The sequence below is a fragment of the Bombina bombina genome, chromosome 4, assembly GCF_027579735.1.
Source record: "Bombina bombina isolate aBomBom1 chromosome 4, aBomBom1.pri, whole genome shotgun sequence".
NCBI lineage: Eukaryota > Metazoa > Chordata > Amphibia > Anura > Bombinatoridae > Bombina > Bombina bombina.
The window spans coordinates 785,981,229-786,003,889 of NC_069502.1; the positions used below are offsets into that span (position 1 = coordinate 785,981,229).

The 22,661-nt window shown below is 43.1% G+C and overlaps 1 protein-coding gene across 1 annotated transcript in view; it reads left to right on the forward strand.

The window, feature by feature from the left end:
* Positions 1-22,661, forward strand: part of ADSS2 (adenylosuccinate synthase 2) — a 306,217-nt gene that overhangs the window by 136,317 nt on the left and 147,239 nt on the right. The window lies entirely within an intron of this gene.

The following is a 22,661-nucleotide window of genomic DNA, read 5'->3' on the forward strand; positions in this document are numbered from 1 at the left end:
AGGGATAGTCTAGTCAAAAGTAAGCTTATGTGATTCAGGTAGAGCATTTAATTTTAAACAACTTTTTCTTATTTACACCTATTATCAATTGTTCTTCGTTCTCTTTGTATCTTTATTTGAAAAGTCTAAATGAAGCTACCAATCAGCAAGCGCTACCGCCTCTGATCTGAATGCATTTGAGATATATATATATATATATATATATATATATATATATATATATATATATATATATATATACATATATATATATATATATATATATATACACACATACACACACACACACACACATATTATGGTGCCTTTTAAAGCAATTTTTAAACTTCCCTAAAAAAAACATAAATATGTTCCAGTTTGAAATTAAAGGAACTGTATACTATAAAATTATTTTTTCCTTAATGTGTTTACAATTACTTTTTTACCAGCTGCAGAGTATAAAATTTATGAGATTGGCTTTTTTAAGGCTTATTTGTCTATATGAGTTAGCTGTCTTTGGGTTTTGAAGCCACAACATAATAAAATGCGTTGAGCTTGTAGATATAATCAGATCTCATTACTTTATCACATTGTGTACATATATCTGCTTCTTTCTTTTATCTGTCCATAAACCAAGGGCCAATACTTGGAGAGAACAATGGAAAATTAACATTTTATTACCTTCTCTCTTCTACAACCCACTGGGAGTGTAATTTCTTCTACTGGCTATATTAATACAGCTTGGCCTTGAAGCCAAAAACTTTCATGATGGGTGGGGATACCACAGGCTAAATAAACTATTTCAAATACATATATAAGGGTAATGGAATTACTTGTAAACAATTTAATACACTCCAGCAGGTAAAGTGGATCATTGGGAATACATTAAAGGGAAGAACATTTTTGAGTAAACTGTACCTTTAAAGGAAACCTCTTCTGCTGTTTCATGCAGAGGATCCTGAATTTCTGATAATCCATCTTCAGAAGAGGAATTGTCATATTTAAATGTACCTCTTGTGGGAATTGAAGAGGATTTTATATGAGAATTACCAGTTGCGCTATAACGTTTGAGAATGATCACCCTGTGCCCCATTCAGGCGTCTGCGTTTGGCAGCTAGAGGCATAACATTTTTCGAAATAATAAAGTGAATGTACTCCTTACATTTTTAAGAGCAATTGCAGTGGACAATTTTTGGGGTATTTAGTTTTGGGCAATGCAGACCCCTGGAAAGTTTTTGGGAATAAGACAACGTTGGAATACCTTGACTAGAATTGGCTATGGCTCCAGCAAAATAAGTGAAAAGCTGAGTAGAGGGGCACACCAAATGTATCCTTAAAGAGTAAGCAGAGACTGTAAAGGATTACATGGTCAATGGATCTCCCCATCAAAGGGTAATCAGAAGGCCTGCACTGCACAGATTAGTTCCATAGAATAAAAGGACTACAGTAAGGAGAATTACTGGTATATCAGAAGATAGCAAATAAACAATTAGGGCTCGATTACGAGTGGAGCGCAATTTATCGCTCCTGTGTTTAAACTCTGCTAGAAGTAAGCTGCTTTTTTTAGTGCATCGAGTAGCTAACATAATTAATAGTTGATGCCAGAAAGTGGTCTAAAAACCCTCCAAAATGTTAAACCCCAGTGCACCAGCACTTTGCAAGATCTCTAACACTGATTCTCAGTATGGGAAATGTAGCTAAAGATGTGTAAGAAGTAAGGGCTGCATCAAAAGCTCCGGTAGCACAAAAGTTACAGACCATAAAACAAAAAATGCACAAAATGCAAAGTGCCTTCATTAAGCCCAAACTGTTAATAATGGTGTGTGTTTGTGTACTTGTCAACATACCATGTGATCATGTGAATAGCCGGCAGGCTATGAGATGCATTTTGTGCTTACCTGTCAGCACCTGCGTATACTGTACTCTCCTGAGTTCTGTTAATTCGTGGCCACTCTTAAACCAGGAGAATGAAGGATAAATCAACATTTCGTCTGGAAGCATAGTGCCAGCATACAAGGAGCAACACTTCACAGCAAGGGAATGATGGATTCACATGTCACCTAGGAGGCCTGTGATATCTTTTCTGCCAGGTAAAAAAATGTTCCCATGCAAACTCCTGTTTACCCCTCCTTTTCTCTTTGTAGGCTCTCTCAGGAGGAAATAGGGCCTTGAGTAGTTTAGAGAATCCCTTTGTGTCTTGTAGGTCAGCACTTTAGAATTCCCTTCACTCCATTAAGGAAGCAAACATTTGACTGAGGGATTCTGAAAGAATGGGCAGGATGAAAGTTCTGTTATGTAGTGGTGGATTTTGCCACCTCCTAGTGGATTGGAGTGCCATCCCACACGTGCTGATTTCATGGACTCTCACCATCTTATGAAATAATTATTTAATGGGTCTAAATGTTTTCTATTACAGGATTAGGGCTAGTTGATCTACCCATGGGTCATTTAAAAAAAAAAAAAAATACAGATTATTTCTCCAACATAGGTGTGTCCGGTCCACGGCGTCATCCTTACTTGTGGGATATTCTCTTCCCCAACAGGAAATGGCAAAGAGCCCAGCAAAGCTGGTCACATGATCCCTCCTAGGCTCCGCCTACCCCAGTCATTCTCTTTGCCGTTGTACAGGCAACATCTCCACGGAGATGGCTTAGAGTTTTTTAGTGTTTAACTGTAGTTTTTATTATTCAATCAAGAGTTTGTTATTTTAAAATAGTGCTGGTATGTACTATTTACTCTGAAACAGAAAAGAGATGAAGATTTCTGTTTGTAAGAGGAAAATGATTTTAGCAACCGTTACTAAAATCGATGGCTGTTCCACACAGGACTGTTGAGAGGAATTAACTTCAGTTGGGGGAACAGTGAGCAGACTTTTGCTGCTTGAGGTATGACACATTCTAACAAGACGATGTAATGCTGGAAGCTGTCATTTTCCCTATGGGATCCGGTAAGCCATTTTTATTACAGAGTAAATAAGGGCTTCACAAGGGCTTGTTAAGACTGTAGACATTTTCTGGGCTAAATCGATTCATATATAAACATATTTAGCCTTGAGGAATCATTTAATCTGGGTATTTTTGTAAAATAATATCGGCAGGCACTGTTTTAGACACCTTATTCTCTAGGGGCTTTCCCTAATCATAGACAGAGCCTCATTTTTGCGCCGGTATTGCGCACTTGTTTTTGAGAAGCATGACATGCAGTCGCATGTGTGAGGAGCTCTGATACATAAAAAAGACTTCCTGAAGGCGTCATTTGGTATCGTATTCCCCTTTGGGCTTGGTTGGGTCTCAGCAAAGCAGATACCAGGGACTGTAAAGGGGTTAAAGATAAAAACGGCTCCGGTTCCGTTATTTTAAGGGTTAAAGCTTCCAAATTTGGTGTGCAATATTTTTAAGGCTTTAAGACACTGTGGTGAAATTTTGGTGAATTTTGAACAATTCCTTCATACTTTTTCGCAATTGCAGTAATAAAGTGTGTTCAGTTTAAAATTTAAAGTGACAGTAACGGTTTTATTTTAAAACGTTTTTTGTACTTTGTTATCAAGTTTATGCCTGTTTAACATGTCTGAACTACCAGATAGACTGTGTTCTGAATGTGGGGAAGCCAAGGTTCCTTCTCATTTAAATAGATGTGATTTATGTGACACTGAAAATGATGCCCAAGATGATTCCTCAAGTGAGGGGAGTAAGCATGGTACTGCATCATTCCCTCCTTCGTCTACACCAGTCTTGCCCACTCAGGAGGCCCCTAGTACATCTAGCGCGCCAATACTCCTTACTATGCAACAATTAACGGCTGTAATGGATAATTCTATCAAAAACATTTTAGCCAAAATGCCCACTTATCAGCGTAAGCGCGACTGCTCTGTTTTAGATACTGAAGAGCATGAGGACGCTGATGATAATGGTTCTGATATGCCCCTACACCAGGCTGAGGGGGCCAGGGAGGTTTTGTCTGAGGGAGAAATTTCAGATTCAGGGAAAATTTCTCAACAAGCTGAACCCGATGTGATTACATTTAAATTTAAGTTGGAACATCTCCGCGCTCTGCTTAAGGAGGTGTTATCCACTCTGGATGATTGTGAGAATTTGATCATCCCAGAGAAACTATGTAAAATGGACAATTTCCTAGAGGTCCCGGGGCCCCCAGAAGCTTTTCCTATACCCAAGCGGGTGGCGGACATTGTAAATAAAGAATGGGAAAGGCCCGGTATACCTTTCGTCCCTTCCCCCATATTTAAAAAATTGTTTCCCATGGTCGACCCCAGAAAGGACTTATGGCAGACAGTCCCCAAGGTCGAGGGGGTGGTTTCTACTTTAAACAAACGCACCACTATACCCATAGAAGATAGTTGTGCTTTCAAAGATCCTATGGATAAAAAATTAGAAGGTTTGCTTAAAAAGATGTTTGTTCAGCAAGGTTACCTTCTACAACCAATTTCATGCATTGTCCCTGTCACTACAGCCGCGTGTTTCTGGTTCGATGAGCTAGAAAAGGCGATCGATAGTGATTCTCCTCCTTATGAGGAGATTATGGACAGAATCCGTGCTCTCAAATTGGCTAATTCTTTCACCCTAGACGCCACTTTGCAATTGGCTAGGTTAGCGGCAAAAAATTCTGGGTTTGCTATTGTGGCGCGCAGAGCGCTTTGGTTGAAATCTTGGTCAGCGGATGCGTCTTCCAAGAACAAATTGCTTAACATTCCTTTCAAGGGGAAAACGCTGTTTGGCCCTGACTTGAAAGAGATTATCTCTGATATCACTGGGGGTAAGGGCCACGCCCTTCCTCAGGATAGGTCTTTCAAGGCCAAAAATAAACCTAATTTTCGTCCCTTTCGTAGAAACGGACCAGCCCCAAGTGCTACGTCCTCTAAGCAAGAGGGTAATACTTCTCAAGCCAAGCCAGCCTGGAGACCAATGCAAGGCTGGAACAAGGGAAAGCAGGCCAAGAAACCTGCCACTGCTACCAAGACAGCATGAAATGTTGGCCCCCGATCCGGGACCGGATCTGGTGGGGGGCAGACTCTCTCTCTTCGCTCAGGCTTGGGCAAGAGATGTTCTGGATCCTTGGGCACTAGAAATAGTCTCCCAAGGTTATCTTCTGGAATTCAAGGGGCTTCCCCCAAGGGGGAGGTTCCACAGGTCTCAATTGTCTTCAGACCACATAAAGAGACAGGCATTCTTACATTGTGTAGAAGACCTGTTAAAAATGGGAGTGATTCATCCTGTTCCATTAGGAGAACAAGGGATGGGGTTCTACTCCAATCTGTTCGTAGTTCCCAAAAAAGAGGGAACGTTCAGACCAATCTTGGATCTCAAGATCCTAAACAAGTTTCTCAAGGTTCCATCGTTCAAAATGGAAACTATTCGAACAATTCTTCCTTCCATCCAGGAAGGTCAATTCATGACCACGGTGGATTTAAAGGATGCGTATCTACATATTCCTATCCACAAGGAACATCATCGGTTCCTAAGGTTCGCATTCCTGGACAAGCATTACCAGTTCGTGGCACTTCCTTTCGGATTAGCCACTGCTCCAAGGATTTTCACAAAGGTACTAGGGTCCCTTCTAGCGGTACTAAGACCAAGGGGCATTGCAGTAGTACCTTACTTGGACGACATTCTGATTCAAGCGTCGTCCCTTCCTCAAGCAAAGGCTCACACGGACATAGTCCTGGCCTTTCTCAGATCTCACGGATGGAAAGTGAACGTAGAAAAGAGTTCTCTATCTCCAACATAGGTGTGTCCGGTCCACGGCGTCATCCTTACTTGTGGGATATTCTCTTCCCCAACAGGAAATGGCAAAGAGCCCAGCAAAGCTGGTCACATGATCCCTCCTAGGCTCCGCCTACCCCAGTCATTCTCTTTGCCGTTGTACAGGCAACATCTCCACGGAGATGGCTTAGAGTTTTTTAGTGTTTAACTGTAGTTTTTCATTATTCAATCAAGAGTTTGTTATTTTCAAATAGTGCTGGTACGTACTATTTACTCAGAAACAGAAAAGAGATGAAGAATTCTGTTTGTATGAGGAAAATGATTTTAGCAACCGTAACTAAAATCCATGGCTGTTCCACACAGGACTGTTGAGAGCATTAACTTCAGTTGGGGGAACAGTTTGCAGTCCTTTGCTGCTTGAGGTATGACACATTCTAACAAGACGATGTAATGCTGGAAGCTGTCATTTTCCCTATGGGATCCGGTAAGCCATGTTTATTACGATTGTAAATAAGGGCTTCACAAGGGCTTATTTAGACTGTAGACATTTTTTGGGCTAAATCGATTGATATTAACACTTATTTAGCCTTGAGGAATCATTTATTCTGGGTATTTTGATATAATTATATCGGCAGGCACTGTTTTAGACACCTTATTCTTTAGGGGCTTTCCCAAAGCATAGGCAGAGTCTCATTTTCGCGCCGGTGTTGCGCACTTGTTTTTGAGAGGCATGGCATGCAGTCGCATGTGAGAGGAGCTCTGATACTGATAAAGGACTTCTGAAGGCATCATTTGGTATCGTATTCCCCTTGGGTTTGGTTGGGTCTCAGCAAAGCAGATACCAGGGACTGTAAAGGGGTTAAAGCTTAAAACGGCTCCGGTTCCGTTATTTTAAGGGTTAAAGCTTCCAAAATTGGTGTGCAATATTTTCAAGGCTTTAAGACACTGTGGTGAAAGTTTGGTGAATTTTGAACAATTCCTTCATGTTTTTTCGCAATTGCAGTAATAAAGTGTGTTCAGTTTAAAATTTAAAGTGACAGTAACGGTTTTATTTTAAAACGTTTTTTGTACTTTCTGATCAAGTTTATGCCTGTTTAACATGTCTGAACTACCAGATAGACTGTGTTCTGAATGTGGGGAAGCCAGAATTCCTATTCATTTAAATAAATGTGATTTATGTGATAATGACAATGATGCCCAAGATGATTCCTCAAGTGAGGGGAGTAAGCATGGTACTGCATCATTCCCTCCTTCGTCTACACGAGTCTTGCCCACTCAGGAGGCCCCTAGTACATCTAGCGCGCCAATACTCCTTACTATGCAACAATTAACGGCTGTAATGGATAATTCTGTCAAAAACATTTTAGCCAAAATGAACCCTTGTCAGCGTAAGCGTGGATGCTCTGTTTTAGTTACTGAAGAGCATGACGACGCTGATATTAATATCTCTGAAGGGCCCCTAACCCAATCTGAGGGAGCCAGGGAGGTTTTGTCTGAGGGAGAAATTACTGATTTAGGGAACATTTCTCAGCAGGCTGAATCTGATGTGATTACATTTAAATTTAAATTGGAACATCTCCGCATTTTGCTTAAGGAGGTATTATCCACTCTGGATGATTGTGAAAATTTGGTCATCCCAGAGAAACTATGTAAAATGGACAAGTTCCTAGAGGTGCCGGGGCTCCCAGAAGCTTTTCCTATACCCAAGCGGGTGGCGGACATTGTTAATAAAGAATGGGAAAGGCCCGGTATTCCTTTCGTCCCTCCCCCCATATTTAAAAAATTGTTTCCTATGGTCGACCCCAGAAAGGACTTATGGCAGTCAGTCCCCAAGGTCGAGGGAGCGGTTTCTACTTTAAACAAACGCACCACTATTCCCATAGAGGATAGTTGTGCTTTCAAAGATCCTATGGATAAGAAATTAGAAGGTTTGCTTAAAAAGATGTTTGTTCAGCAGGGTTACCTTCTACAACCCATTTCATGCATTGTCCCTGTCACTACTGCCGCATATTTCTGGTTTGATGAACTGCTTAAGGTGCTCGATAGTGACTCTCCTCCTTATGAGGAGATTATGGACAGAGTCAATGCTCTCAAATTGGCTAATTCTTTCACTCTAGACGCCTCTTTGCAATTGGCTAAGTTAGCGGCTAAGAACTCTGGGTTTGCTATTGTGGCGCGCAGAGCGCTTTGGTTGAAATCTTGGTCGGCTGATGCGTCTTCCAAGAACAAGCTACTAAACATTCCTTTCAAGGGGAAAACGCTGTTTGGTCCTGACTTGAAAGAGATTATCTCTGATATCACTGGGGGTAAGGGCCATGCCCTTCCTCAGGATCGGCCTTTCAAGGCAAAAAATAGACCTAATTTTCGTCCCTTTCGTAAAAACGGACCAGCCCAAGGTGCTACGTCCTCTAAGCAAGAGGGTAATACTTCTCAGGCCAAGCCAGCTTGGAGACCAATGCAAGGCTGGAACAAGGGAAAGCAGGCAAAGAAACCTGCCACTGCTACCAAGACAGCATGAAATATCGGCCCCCGATCCGGGACCGGATCTGGTGGGGGGCAGACTCTCTCTCTTCGCTCAGGCTTGGGCAAGAGATGTTCTGGATCCTTGGGCGCTAGAAATAGTCTCCCAGGGTTATCTTCTGGAATTCAAGGGACTTCCCCCAAGGGGAAGGTTCCACAGGTCTCAGTTGTCTTCAGACCACATAAAAAGACAGGCGTTCTTACATTGTGTAGAAGACCTGTTAAAAATGGGAGTGATTCATCCTGTTCCATTGAGAGAACAAGGGATGGGGTTCTACTCCAATCTGTTCATAGTTCCCAAAAAAGAGGGAACGTTCAGACCAATCCTAGATCTCAAGATCTTAAACAAATTTCTCAAGGTCCCATCGTTCAAGATGGAAACCATTCGAACTATCCTTCCTTCCATCCAGGAAGGTCAATTCATGACCACGGTGGATTTAAAGGATGCGTATCTACATATTCCTATCCACAAGGAACATCATCGGTTCCTAAGGTTTGCATTCCTGGACAAACATTACCAGTTCGTGGCGCTTCCTTTCGGATTAGCCACTGCTCCAAGGATTTTCACAAAGGTACTAGGGTCCCTTCTAGCGGTGCTAAGACCAAGGGGCATTGCAGTAGTACCTTACCTGGACGACATTCTGATTCAAGCGTCGTCCCTTCCTCAAGCAAAGGCTCACACGGACATCGTCCTGGCCTTTCTCAGATCTCACGGCTGGAAAGTGAACGTGGAAAAGAGTTCTCTATCCCCGTCAACAAGGGTTCCCTTCTTGGGAACAATTATAGACTCCTCAGAAATGAGGATCTTTCTAACAGAGGCCAGAAAGACAAAGCTTCTGGACTCTTGTCGATACTTCATTCCGTTCCTCTTCCTTCCGTAGCTCAGTGCATGGAAGTGATCGGGTTGATGGTAGCGACGATGGACATAGTTCCTTTTGCGCGCATTCATCTAAGACCATTACAACTGTGCATGCTCAGTCAGTGGAATGGGGACTATACAGACTTGTCTCCGAAGATACAAGTAAATCAGAGGACCAGAGACTCACTCCGTTGGTGGCTGTCCCTGGACAACCTGTCACGAGGGATGACTTTCCACAGACCAGAGTGGGTCATTGTCACGACCGACGCCAGTCTGATAGGCTGGGGCGCGGTCTGGGGATCCCTGAAAGCTCAGGGTCTTTGGTCTCGGGAAGAATCTCTTCTACCGATAAATATTCTGGAACTGAGAGCGATATTCAATGCTCTCCAGGCCTTGGCCTCAGCTAGCGAGGACCAAGTTCATACGGTTTCAATCAGACAACATGACGACTGTTGCGTACATCAACCATCAGGGGGGAACAAGGAGTTCCCTAGCGATGGAAGAAGTGACCAAGATTATTCTTTGGGCGGAGTCTCACTCCTGCCACCTGTCTGCTATCCACATCCCAGGGAGTGGAAAATTGGGAAGCGGATTTTCTGAGTCGTCAGACATTGCATCCGGGGGAGTGGGAACTCCATCCGGAAATCTTTGCCCAAGTCACTCACCTGTGGGGCATTCCAGACATGGATCTGATGGCCTCTCGTCAGAACTTCAAAGTTCCTTGCTACGGGTCCAGATCCAGGGATCCCAAGGCGGCTCTAGTGGATGCACTAGTAGCACCTTGGACCTTCAAACTAGCTTATGTGTTCCCGCCAGGTTCCTCTCATCCTCAGGCTGGATAGCCAGGATCAAGCAGGAGAGGGCGTCGGTGATCTTGATAGCTCCTGCGTGGCCACGCAGGACTTGGTATGCAGATCTGGTGAATATGTCATCGGCTCCACCTTGGAAGCTACCTTTGAGACGAGACCTTCTTGTTCAGGGTCCGTTCGAACATCCGAATCTGGTTTCACTCCAGCTGACTGCTTGGAGATTGAACGCTTGATTTTATCGAAGCGAGGTTTCTCAGATTCTGTTATCGATACTCTTGTTCAGGCCAGAAAGCCTGTGACTAGAAAGATTTACCACAAAATTTGGAAAAAATATATCTGTTGGTGTGAATCTAAAGGATTCCCTTGGGACAAGGTTAAGATTCCTAGGATTCTATCCTTCCTTCAAGAAGGATTGGAAAAAGGATTATCTGCAAGTTCCCTGAAGGGACAGATTTCTGCCTTGTCGGTATTACTTCACAAAAAGCTGGCAGCTGTGCCAGATGTTCAAGCCTTTGTTCAGGCTCTGGTTAGAATCAAGCCTGTTTACAAACCTTTGACTCCTCCTTGGAGTCTCAATCTAGTTCTTTCAGTTCTTCAGGGGGTTCCGTTTGAACCCTTACATTCCGTTGATATTAAGTTATTATCTTGGAAAGTTTTGTTTTTAGTTGCAATTTCTTCTGCTAGAAGAGTTTCAGAATTATCTGCTCTGCAGTGTTCTCCTCCTTATCTGGTGTTCCATGCAGATAAGGTGGTTTTACGTACTAAACCTGGTTTTCTTCCAAAAGTTGTTTCTAACAAAAACATTAACCAGGAGATTATCGTACCTTCTCTGTGTCCGAAACCAGTTTCAAAGAAGGAACGCTTGTTGCACAATTTGGATGTTGTTCGCGCTCTAAAATTCTATTTAGATGCTACAAAGGATTTTAGACAAACATCTTCCCTGTTTGTTGTTTATTCAGGTAAAAGGAGAGGTCAAAAAGCAACTTCTACCTCTCTCTCTTTTTGGATTAAAAGCATCATCAGATTGGCTTACGAGACTGCCGGACGGCAGCCTCCCGAAAGAATCACGGCTCATTCCACTAGGGCTGTGGCTTCCACATGGGCCTTCAAGAACGAGGCTTCTGTTGATCAGATATGTAGGGCAGCGACTTGGTCTTCACTGCACACTTTTACCAAATTTTACAAGTTTGATACTTTTGCTTCTTCTGAGGCTATTTTTGGGAGAAAGGTTTTGCAAGCCGTGGTGCCTTCCATTTAGGTGACCTGATTTGCTCCCTCCCTTCATCCGTGTCCTAAAGCTTTGGTATTGGTTCCCACAAGTAAGGATGACGCCGTGGACCGGACACACCTATGTTGGAGAAAACAGAATTTATGTTTACCTGATAAATTTCTTTCTCCAACGGTGTGTCCGGTCCACGGCCCGCCCTGGTTTTTTAATCAGGTCTGATAATTTATTTTCTTTAACTACAGTCACCACGGTACCATATGGTTTCTCCTATGCTATTATTCCTCCTTAACGTCGGTCGAATGACTGGGGTAGGCGGAGCCTAGGAGGGATCATGTGACCAGCTTTGCTGGGCTCTTTGCCATTTCCTGTTGGGGAAGAGAATATCCCACAAGTAAGGATGACGCCGTGGACCGGACACACCGTTGGAGAAAGAAATTTATCAGGTAAACATAAATTCTGTTATCTCCGTCAACAAGGGTTCCCTTCTTGGGAACAATAATAGACTCCTTAGAAATGAGGATTTTTCTGACAGAGGCCAGAAAAACAAAACTTCTAAACTCTTGTCAAACACTTCATTCCGTTCCTCTTCCTTCCATAGCGCAGTGCATGGAAGTAATAGGTTTGATGGTAGCGGCAATGGACATAGTTCCTTTTGCGCGCATTCATCTAAGACCATTACAACTGTGCATGCTCAGTCAGTGGAATGGGGACTATACAGACTTGTCTCCGACGATTCAAGTAAATCAGAGGACCAGAGACTCACTCCGTTGGTGGCTGTCCCTGGACAACCTGTCACAAGGGATGACCTTCCGCAGACCAGAGTGGGTCATTGTCACGACCGACGCCAGTCTGATGGGCTGGGGCGCGGTCTGGGGACCCCTGAAAGCTCAGGGTCTTTGGTCTCGGGAAGAATCTCTTCTACCGATAAATATTCTGGAACTGAGAGCGATATTCAATGCTCTCAAGGCTTGGCCTCAGCTAGCAAAGGCCAAGTTCATACGGTTTCAATCAGACAACATGACGACTGTTGCGTACATCAACCATCAGGGGGGAACAAGGAGTTCCCTGGCGATGGAAGAAGTGACCAAAATCATTCAATGGGCGGAGACTCACTCCTGCCACCTGTCTGCAATCCACATTCCAGGAGTGGAAAATTGGGAAGCGGATTTTCTGAGTCGTCAGACATTACATCCGGGGGAGTGGGAACTCCATCCGGAAATCTTTGCCCAAATTACTCAATTGTGGGGCATTCCAGACATGGATCTGATGGCCTCTCGTCAGAACTTCAAGGTTCCTTGCTACGGGTCCAGATCCAGGGATCCCAAGGCGACTCTAGTAGATGCACTAGTAGCACCTTGGACCTTCAAACTAGCTTATGTATTCCCGCCGTTTCCTCTCATCCCCAGGCTGGTAGCCAGGATCAATCAGGAGAGGGCGTCGGTGATCTTGATAGCTCCTGCGTGGCCACGCAGGACTTGGTATGCAGATCTGGTGAATATGTCATCGGCTCCACCATGGAAGCTACCTTTGAGACGAGACCTTCTTGTTCAAGGTCCGTTCGAACAACCGAATCTGGTCTCACTCCAGCTGACTGCTTGGAGATTGAACGCTTGATCTTATCAAAACGAGGGTTCTCAGATTCTGTTATTGATACTCTTGTTCAGGCCAGAAAGCCTGTAACTAGAAAAATTTACCACAAAATATGGAAAAAATATATCTGTTGGTGTGAATCTAAAGGATTCCCTTGGAACAAGGTAAAGATTCCTAAGATTCTATCCTTTCTTCAAGAAGGATTGGAGAAAGGATTATCGGCAAGTTCCTTGAAGGGACAGATTTCTGCCTTGTCTGTGTTACTTCACAAAAAGCTTGCAGCTGTGCCAGATGTTCAAGCCTTTGTTCAGGCTCTGGTTAGAATCAAGCCTGTTTACAAACCTTTGACTCCTCCTTGGAGTCTCAACTTAGTTCTTTCAGTTCTTCAGGGGGTTCCGTTTGAACCCTTGCATTCCATTGATATTAAGTTATTATCTTGGAAAGTTTTGTTTTTGGTTGCAATTTCTTCTGCTAGAAGAGTTTCAGAATTATCTGCTCTGCAGTGTTCTCCTCCTTATCTGGTTTTCCATGCAGATAAGGTGGTTTTACGTACTAAACCTGGTTTTCTTCCGAAAGTTGTTTCTAACAAAAACATTAACCAGGAGATAGTCGTGCCTTCTTTGTGTCCGAATCCAGTTTCAAAGAAGGAACGTTTGTTGCACAATTTGGATGTTGTTCGCGCTCTAAAATTCTTTTTAGATGCTACAAAGGATTTTAGACAAACATCTTCCTTGTTTGTTGTTTATTCTGGTAAAAGGAGAGGTCAAAAAGCAACTTCTACCTCTCTCTCTTTCTCCAACATAGGTGTGTCCGGTCCACGGCGTCATCCTTACTTGTGGGATATTCTCTTCCCCAACAGGAAATGGCAAAGAGCCCAGCAAAGCTGGTCACATGATCCCTCCTAGGCTCCGCCTACCCCAGTCATTCTCTTTGCCGTTGTACAGGCAACATCTCCACGGAGATGGCTTAGAGTTTTTTAGTGTTTAACTGTAGTTTTTCATTATTCAATCAAGAGTTTGTTATTTTCAAATAGTGCTGGTACGTACTATTTACTCAGAAACAGAAAAGAGATGAAGAATTCTGTTTGTATGAGGAAAATGATTTTAGCAACCGTAACTAAAATCCATGGCTGTTCCACACAGGACTGTTGAGAGCAATTAACTTCAGTTGGGGGAACAGTGTGCAGTCTCTTACTGCTTGAGGTATGACACATTCTAACAAGACGATGTAATGCTGGGAAGCTGTCATTTTCCCTATGGGATCCGGTAAGCCATGTTTATTACGATTGTAAATAAGGGCTTCACAAGGGCTTATTTAAACTGTAGACTTTTTCTGGGCTAAATCGATTGATTATTAACACATATTTAGCCTTGAGGAATCATTTTATCTGGGTATTTTGATATAATAATATCGGCAGGCACTGTTTTAGACACCTTATTCTTTAGGGGCTTTCCCAAAGCATAGGCAGAGTCTCATTTTCGCGCCGGTGTTGCGCACTTGTTTTTGAGAGGCATGGCATGCAGTCGCATGTGAGAGGAGCTCTGATACTTATAAAAGACTTCTGAAGGCGTCATTTGGTATCGTATTCCCCTTTGGGTTTGGTTGGGTCTCAGCAAAGCAGATACCAGGGACTGTAAAGGGGTTTAAAATTTAAAACGGCTCCGGTTCCGTTATTTTAAGGGTTAAAGCTTCCAAAATTGGTGTGCAATATTTTCAAAGCTTTAAGACGCTGTGGTGAAAATTTGGTGAATTTTGAACAATTCCTTCATGTTTTTTCGCAATTGCAGTAATAAAGTGTGTTCAGTTTAAAATTTAAAGTGACAGTAACGGTTTTATTTTAAAACGTTTTTTGTACTTTCTGATCAAGTTTATGCCTGTTTAACATGTCTGAACTACCAGATAGACTGTGTTCTGAATGTGGGGAAGCCAGAATTCCTATTCATTTAAATAAATGTGATTTATGTGATAATGACAATGATGCCCAAGATGATTCCTCAAGTGAGGGGAGTAAGCATGGTACTGCATCATTCCCTCCTTCGTCTACACGAGTCTTGCCCACTCAGGAGGCCCCTAGTACATCTAGCGCGCCAATACTCCTTACTATGCAACAATTAACGGCTGTAATGGATAATTCTGTCAAAAACATTTTAGCCAAAATGAACCCTTGTCAGCGTAAGCGTGGCTGCTCTGTTTTAGTTACTGAAGAGCATGACGACGCTGATATTAATATCTCTGAAGGGCCCCTAACCCAATCTGAGGGGGCCAGGGAGGTTTTGTCTGAGGGAGAAATTACTGATTTAGGGAACATTTCTCAACAGGCTGAATCTGATGTGATTACATTTAAATTTAAATTGGAACATCTCCGCATTTTGCTTAAGGAGGTATTATCCACTCTGGATGATTGTGAAAATTTAGTCATCCCAGAGAAACTATGTAAAATGGACAAGTTCCTAGAGGTGCCGGGGCTCCCAGAAGCTTTTCCTATACCCAAGCGGGTGGCGGACATTGTTAATAAAGAATGGGAAAGGCCCGGTATTCCTTTCGTCCCTCCCCCCATATTTAAAAAATTGTTTCCTATGGTCGACCCCAGAAAGGACTTATGGCAGTCAGTCCCCAAGGTCGAGGGAGCGGTTTCTACTTTAAACAAACGCACCACTATTCCCATAGAGGATAGTTGTGCTTTCAAAGATCCTATGGATAAAAAATTAGAAGGTTTGCTTAAAAAGATGTTTGTTCAGCAGGGTTACCTTCTACAACCCATTTCATGCATTGTCCCTGTCACTACTGCCGCATATTTCTGGTTTGATGAACTGCTTAAGGTGCTCGATAGTGACTCTCCTCCTTATGAGGAGATTATGGACAGAATCAATGCTCTCAAATTGGCTAATTCTTTCACTCTAGACGCCTCTTTGCAATTGGCTAAGTTAGCGGCTAAGAACTCTGGGTTTGCTATTGTGGCGCGCAGAGCGCTTTGGTTGAAATCTTGGTCGGCTGATGCGTCTTCCAAGAACAAGCTACTAAACATTCCTTTCAAGGGGAAAACGTTGTTTGGTCCTGACTTGAAAGAGATTATCTCTGATATCACTGGGGGTAAGGGCCACGCCCTTCCTCAGGATCGGCCTTTCAAGGCAAAAAATAGACCTAATTTTCGTCCCTTTCGTAAAAACGGACCAGCCCAAGGTGCTACGTCCTCTAAGCAAGAGGGTAATACTTCTCAGGCCAAGCCAGCTTGGAGACCAATGCAAGGCTGGAACAAGGGAAAGCAGGCCAAGAAACCTGCCACTGCTACCAAGACAGCATGAAATATTGGCCCCCGATCCGGGACCGGATCTGGTGGGGGGCAGACTCTCTCTCTTCGCTCAGGCTTGGGCAAGAGATGTTCTGGATCCTTGGGCGCTAGAAATAGTCTCCCAGGGTTATCTTCTGGAATTCAAGGGACTTCCCCCAAGGGGGAGGTTCCACAGGTCGCAGTTGTCTTCAGACCACATAAAAAGACAGGCGTTCTTACATTGTGTAGAAGACCTGTTAAAAATGGGAGTGATTCATCCTGTTCCATTAAGAGAACAGGGGATGGGGTTCTACTCCAATCTGTTCATAGTTCCCAAAAAAGAGGGAACGTTCAGACCAATCCTAGATCTCAAGATCTTAAACAAATTTCTCAAGGTCCCATCGTTCAAGATGGAAACCATTCGAACTATCCTTCCTTCCATCCAGGAAGGTCAATTCATGACCACGGTGGATTTAAAGGATGCGTATCTACATATTCCTATCCACAAGGAACATCATCGGTTCCTAAGGTTTGCATTCCTGGACAAACATTACCAGTTCGTGGCGCTTCCTTTCGGATTAGCCACTGCTCCAAGGATTTTCACAAAGGTACTAGGGTCCCTTCTAGCGGTGCTAAGACCAAGGGGCATTGCAGTAGTACCTTACCTGGACGACATTCTGATTCAAGCGTCGTCCCTTCCTCAAGCAAAGGCTCACACGGACATTGTCCTGGCCTTTCTCAGATCTCACGGCTGGAAAGTGAACGTGGAAAAGAGTTCTCTATCCCCGTCAACAAGGGTTCCCTTCTTGGGAACAATTATAGACTCCTTAGAAATGAGGATCTTTCTAACAGAGGCCAGAAAAACAAAGCTTCTGGACTCTTGTCGGATACTTCATTCCGTTCCTCTTCCTTCCATAGCTCATTGCATGGAAGTGATCGGGTTGATGGTGGCGGCGATGGACATAGTTCCTTTTGCGCGCATTCATCTAAGACCATTACAACTGTGCATGCTCAGTCAGTGGAATGGGGACTATACAGACTTGTCTCCGAAGATACAAGTAAATCAGAGGACCAGAGACTCACTCCGTTGGTGGCTGTCCCTGGACAATCTGTCTCAAGGGATGATGTTCCACAGACCAGAGTGGGTCATTGTCACGACCGACGCCAGTCTGATAGGCTGGGGCGCGGTCTGGGGATCCCTGAAAGCTCAGGGTCTTTGGTCTCGGGAAGAATCTCTTCTACCGATAAATATTCTGGAACTGAGAGCGATATTCAATGCTCTCCAGGCCTGGCCCCAGCTTGCGAGGACCAGGTTCATACGGTTTCAATCAGACAACATGACGACTGTTGCGTACATCAACCATCAGGGGGGAACAAGGAGTTCCCTAGCGATGGAAGAAGTAACCAAAATTATTCTTTGGGCGGAGTCTCACTCCTGCCACCTGTCTGCTATCCACATCCCAGGAGTGGAAAATTGGGAAGCGGATTTTCTGAGTCGGCAGACATTGCATCCGGGGGAGTGGGAACTCCATCCGGAAATCTTTGCCCAAGTCACTCACCTGTGGGGCATTCCAGACATGGATCTGATGGCCTCTCGTCAGAACTTCAAAGTTCCTTGCTACGGGGCCAGATCCAGGGATCCCAAGGCGGCTCTAGTGGATGCACTAGTAGCACCTTGGACCTTCAAACTAGCTTATGTGTTCCCGCCATTTCCTCTCATCCCCAGGCTGATAGCCAGGATCAAGCAGGAGAGGGCGTCGGTGATCTTGATAGCTCCTGCGTGGCCACGCAGGACTTGGTATGCAGATCTGGTGAATATGTCATCGGCTCCACCTTGGAAGCTACCTTTGAGACGAGACCTTCTTGTTCAGGGTCCGTTCGAACATCCGAATCTGGTTTCACTCCAGCTGACTGCTTGGAGATTGAACGCTTGATTTTATCGAAGCGAGGATTCTCAGATTCTGTTATCGATACTCTTGTTCAGGCCAGAAAGCCTGTGACTAGAAAGATTTACCACAAAATTTGGAAAAAATATATCTGTTGGTGTGAATCTAAAGGATTCCCTTGGGACAAGGTTAAGATTCCTAGGATTCTATCCTTCCTTCAAGAAGGATTGGAAAAAGGATTATCTGCAAGTTCCCTGAAGGGACAGATTTCTGCCTTGTCGGTATTACTTCACAAAAAGCTGGCAGCTGTGCCAGATGTTCAAGCCTTTGTTCAGGCTCTGGTTAGAATCAAGCCTGTTTACAAACCTTTGACTCCCCCTTGGAGTCTCAATTTAGTTCTTTCAGTGCTTCAGGGGGTTCCATTTGAACCCTTACATTCCGTTGATATTAAGTTATTATCTTGGAAAGTTTTGTTTTTAGTTGCGATTTCTTCTGCTAGAAGAGTCTCAGAATTATCTGCTCTGCAGTGTTCTCCTCCTTATCTGGTGTTCCATGCAGATAAGGTGGTTTTACGTACTAAACCTGGTTTTCTTCCAAAAGTTGTTTCTAACAAAAACATTAACCAGGAGATTATCGTACCTTCTCTGTGTCCAAAACCAGTTTCAAAGAAGGAACGTTTGTTGCACAATTTGGATGTTGTTCGCGCTCTAAAATTCTATTTAGATGCTACAAAGGATTTTAGACAAACATCTTCCTTGTTTGTTGTTTATTCAGGTAAAAGGAGAGGTCAAAAAGCAACTTCTACCTCTCTCTCTTTTTGGATTAAAAGCATCATCAGATTGGCTTACGAGACTGCCGGACGGCAGCCTCCCGAAAGAATCACAGCTCATTCCACTAGGGCTGTGGCTTCCACATGGGCCTTCAAGAACGAGGCTTCTGTTGATCAGATATGTAGGGCAGCGACTTGGTCTTCACTGCACACTTTTACCAAATTTTACAAGTTTGATACTTTTGCTTCTTCTGAGGCTATTTTTGGGAGAAAGGTTTTGCAAGCCGTGGTGCCTTCCATTTAGGTGACCTGATTTGCTCCCTCCCTTCATCCGTGTCCTAAAGCTTTGGTATTGGTTCCCACAAGTAAGGATGACGCCGTGGACCGGACACACCTATGTTGGAGAAAACAGAATTTATGTTTACCTGATAAATTTCTTTCTCCAACGGTGTGTCCGGTCCACGGCCCGCCCTGGTTTTTTTAATCAGGTCTGATATTTTATTTTCTTTAACTACAGTCACCACGGTACCATATGGTTTCTCCTATGCAAATATTCCTCCTTAACGTCGGTCGAATGACTGGGGTAGGCGGAGCCTAGGAGGGATCATGTGACCAGCTTTGCTGGGCTCTTTGCCATTTCCTGTTGGGGAAGAGAATATCCCACAAGTAAGGATGACGCCGTGGACCGGACACACCGTTGGAGAAAGAAATTTATCAGGTAAACATAAATTCTGTTTTTTGGATTAAAAGCATCATCAGATTGGCTTATGAGACTGCCGGACGGCAGCCTCCTGAAAGAATCACAGCTCATTCCACTAGGGCTGTGGCTTCCACATGGGCCTTCAAGAACGAGGCTTCTGTTGATCAGATATGTAGGGCAGCGACTTGGTCTTCACTGCACACTTTTACCAAATTTTACAAGTTTGATACTTTTGCTTCTTCTGAGGCTATTTTTGGGAGAAAGGTTTTGCAAACCGTGGTGCCTTCCATTTAGGTGACCTGATTTGCTCCCTCCCTTCATCCGTGTCCTAAAGCTTTGGTATTGGTTCCCACAAGTAAGGATGACGCCGTGGACCGGACACACCTATGTTGGAGAAAACAGAATTTATGTTTACCTGATAAATTACTTTCTCCAACGGTGTGTCCGGTCCACGGCCCGCCCTGGTTTTTTAATCAGGTCTGATAATTTATTTTCTTTAACTACAGTCACCACGGTATCATATGGTTTCTCCTATGCAAATATTCCTCCTTTACGTCGGTCGAATGACTGGGGTAGGCGGAGCCTAGGAGGGATCATGTGACCAGCTTTGCTGGGCTCTTTGCCATTTCCTGTTGGGGAAGAGAATATCCCACAAGTAAGGATGACGCCGTGGACCGGACACACCGTTGGAGAAAGTAATGGTTAATTTAGCTAAAACATTTTTCTTTCATGTAATTAGCAAGAGTCCATGAGCTAGTGACGTATGGGATATACATTCCTACCAGGAGGGGCAAAGTTTCCCAAACCTCAAAATGCCTATAAATACACCCCTCACCACACCCTCAAATCAGTTTTACAAACTTTGCCTCCTATGGAGGTGGTGAAGTAAGTTTGTGCTAGATTCTACGTTGATATGCGCTCCGCAGCAGGTTGGAGCCCGGTTTTCCTCTCAGCGTGCAGTGAATGTCAGAGGGATGTGAGGAGAGTATTGCCTATTTGAATTCAATGATCTCCTTCTACGGGGTCTATTTCATAGGTTCTCTGTTATCGGTCGTAGAGATTCATCTCTTACCTCCCTTTTCAGATCGACGATATACTCTTATATATACCATTACCTCTACTGATTCTCGTTTCAGTACTGGTTTGGCTTTCTACTACATGTAGATGAGTGTCCTGGGGTAAGTAAGTCTTATTTTCTGTGACACTCTAAGCTATGGTTGGGCACTTTTATATAAAGTTCTAAATATATGTATTCAAACATTTATTTGCCTTGACTCAGGATGTTCAAACATTCCTTATTTCAGACAGTCAGTTTCATATTTGGGATAATGCATATGAATAAATCAATTTTTTTCTTACCTTAAAATTTTACTTTTTTCCCTGTGGGCTGTTAGGCTCGCGGGGGCTGAAAATGCTTCATTTTATTGCGTCATTCTTGGTGCAGACTTTTTTGGCGCAAAATTTTTTTCTTTTTCCGGCGTCATACGTGTCGCCGGAAGTTGCGTCATTTTTGACGTTTTTTTGCGCCAAAAGTGTTGGCGTTCCGGATGTGGTGTCAATTTTGGCGCCAAAAGCATTTAGGCGCCAAATAATGTGGGCGTCTTTTTTGGCGCTAAAAAATATGGGCGTCACTATTGTCTCCACATTATTTAAGTCTCATTATTTATTGCTTCTGGTTGCTAGAAGCTTGTTCACTGGCATTTTTTCCCATTCCTGAAACTGTCATTTAAGGAATTTGATCAATTTTTACTTTATATGTTTTTTCTATTACATATTGCAAGATGTCCCAGATTGACACTGAGTCAGAAGATACTTCTGGAAAAACGCTGCCTGGTGCTGGATCTACCAAAGTTAAGTGTATCTGCTGTAAGCTTATGGTATCTGTTCCTCCAGCTGTTGTTTGTAATGAATGTCATGACAAACTTGTTAATGCAGATAATATTTCCTTTAGTAATGTTACATTACCTGTTGCTGTTCCATCAACATCTAATACTCAGAGTGTTCCTGTTAACATAAGAGATTTTGTTTCTAAATCCATTAAGAAGGCTATGTCTGTTATTCCTCCTTCTAGTAAACGTAAAAGGTCTTTTAAAACTTCTCATTTTTCAGATGAATTTTTAAATGAACATCATCATTCTGATAATGGTTCCTCTGGTTCAGAGGATTCTGTCTCAGAGGTTGATGCTGATAAATCTTCATATTTATTCAAAATGGAATTTATTCGTTCTTTACTTAAAGAAGTCTTAATTGCATTAGAAATAGAGGATTCTGGTCCTCTTGATACTAAATCTAAGCATTTAAATAAGGTTTTTAAATCTCCTGTAGTTATTCCAGAAGTTTTTCCTGTCCCTGATGCTATTTCTGAAGTAATCTCCAGGGAATGGAATAATTTGGGTAATTCATTTACTCCTTCTAAACGTTTTAAGCAATTATATCCTGTGCCATCTGACAGATTAGAGTTTGGGACAAAATCCCTAAAGTTGATGGGGCTATCTCTACTCTTGCTAAACGTACTACTATTCCTACGGCATATAGTACTTCCTTTAAGGATCCTTTAGATAGGAAGATTGAATCCTTTCTAAGAAAAGCTTACTTATGTTCAGGTAATCTTCTTAGACCTGCTATATCTTTAGCGGATGTTGCTGCAGCTTCAACTTTTTGGTTAGAAGCTTTAGCGCAACAAGTAACAGATCATAATTCTCATAGCATTGTTAATCTTCTTCAACATGCTAATAACTTTATTTGTGATGCCATCTTTGATATCATTAGAGTTGATGTCAGGTATATGTCTCTAGCTATTTTAGCTAGAAGAGCTTTATGGCTTAAAACTTGGAATGCTGATATGTCTTCTAAGTCAACTTTGCTTTCCCTTTCTTTCCAGGGTAATAAATTGCTTGGTTCTCAGTTGGATTCTATTATCTCAACTGTTACTGGAGGGAAAGGAACTTTTTTTACCACAGGATAAAAAATCTAAAGGTAAATTTAGGTCTAATAATCGTTTTCGTTCCTCTCGTCACAATAAGGAACAAAAGCCTGATCCTTCACCCACAGGAGCGGTATCAGTTTGGAAACCATCTCCAGTCTGGAATAAATCCAAGCCTTTTAGAAAACCAAAGCCAGCTCCAAAGTCCACATGAAGGTGCGGCCCTCATTCCAGCCCAGCTGGTAGGGGGCAGATTACGTTTTTTCAAAGAAATGTGGATCAATTCATTTCACAATCTTTGGATTCAGAACATTGTTTCAGAAGGGTACAGAATTGGCTTCAAGATAAGGCCTCCTGCAAAGAGATTTTTTCTTTCCCGTGTCCCAGTAAATCCAGCGAAAGCTCAAGCATTT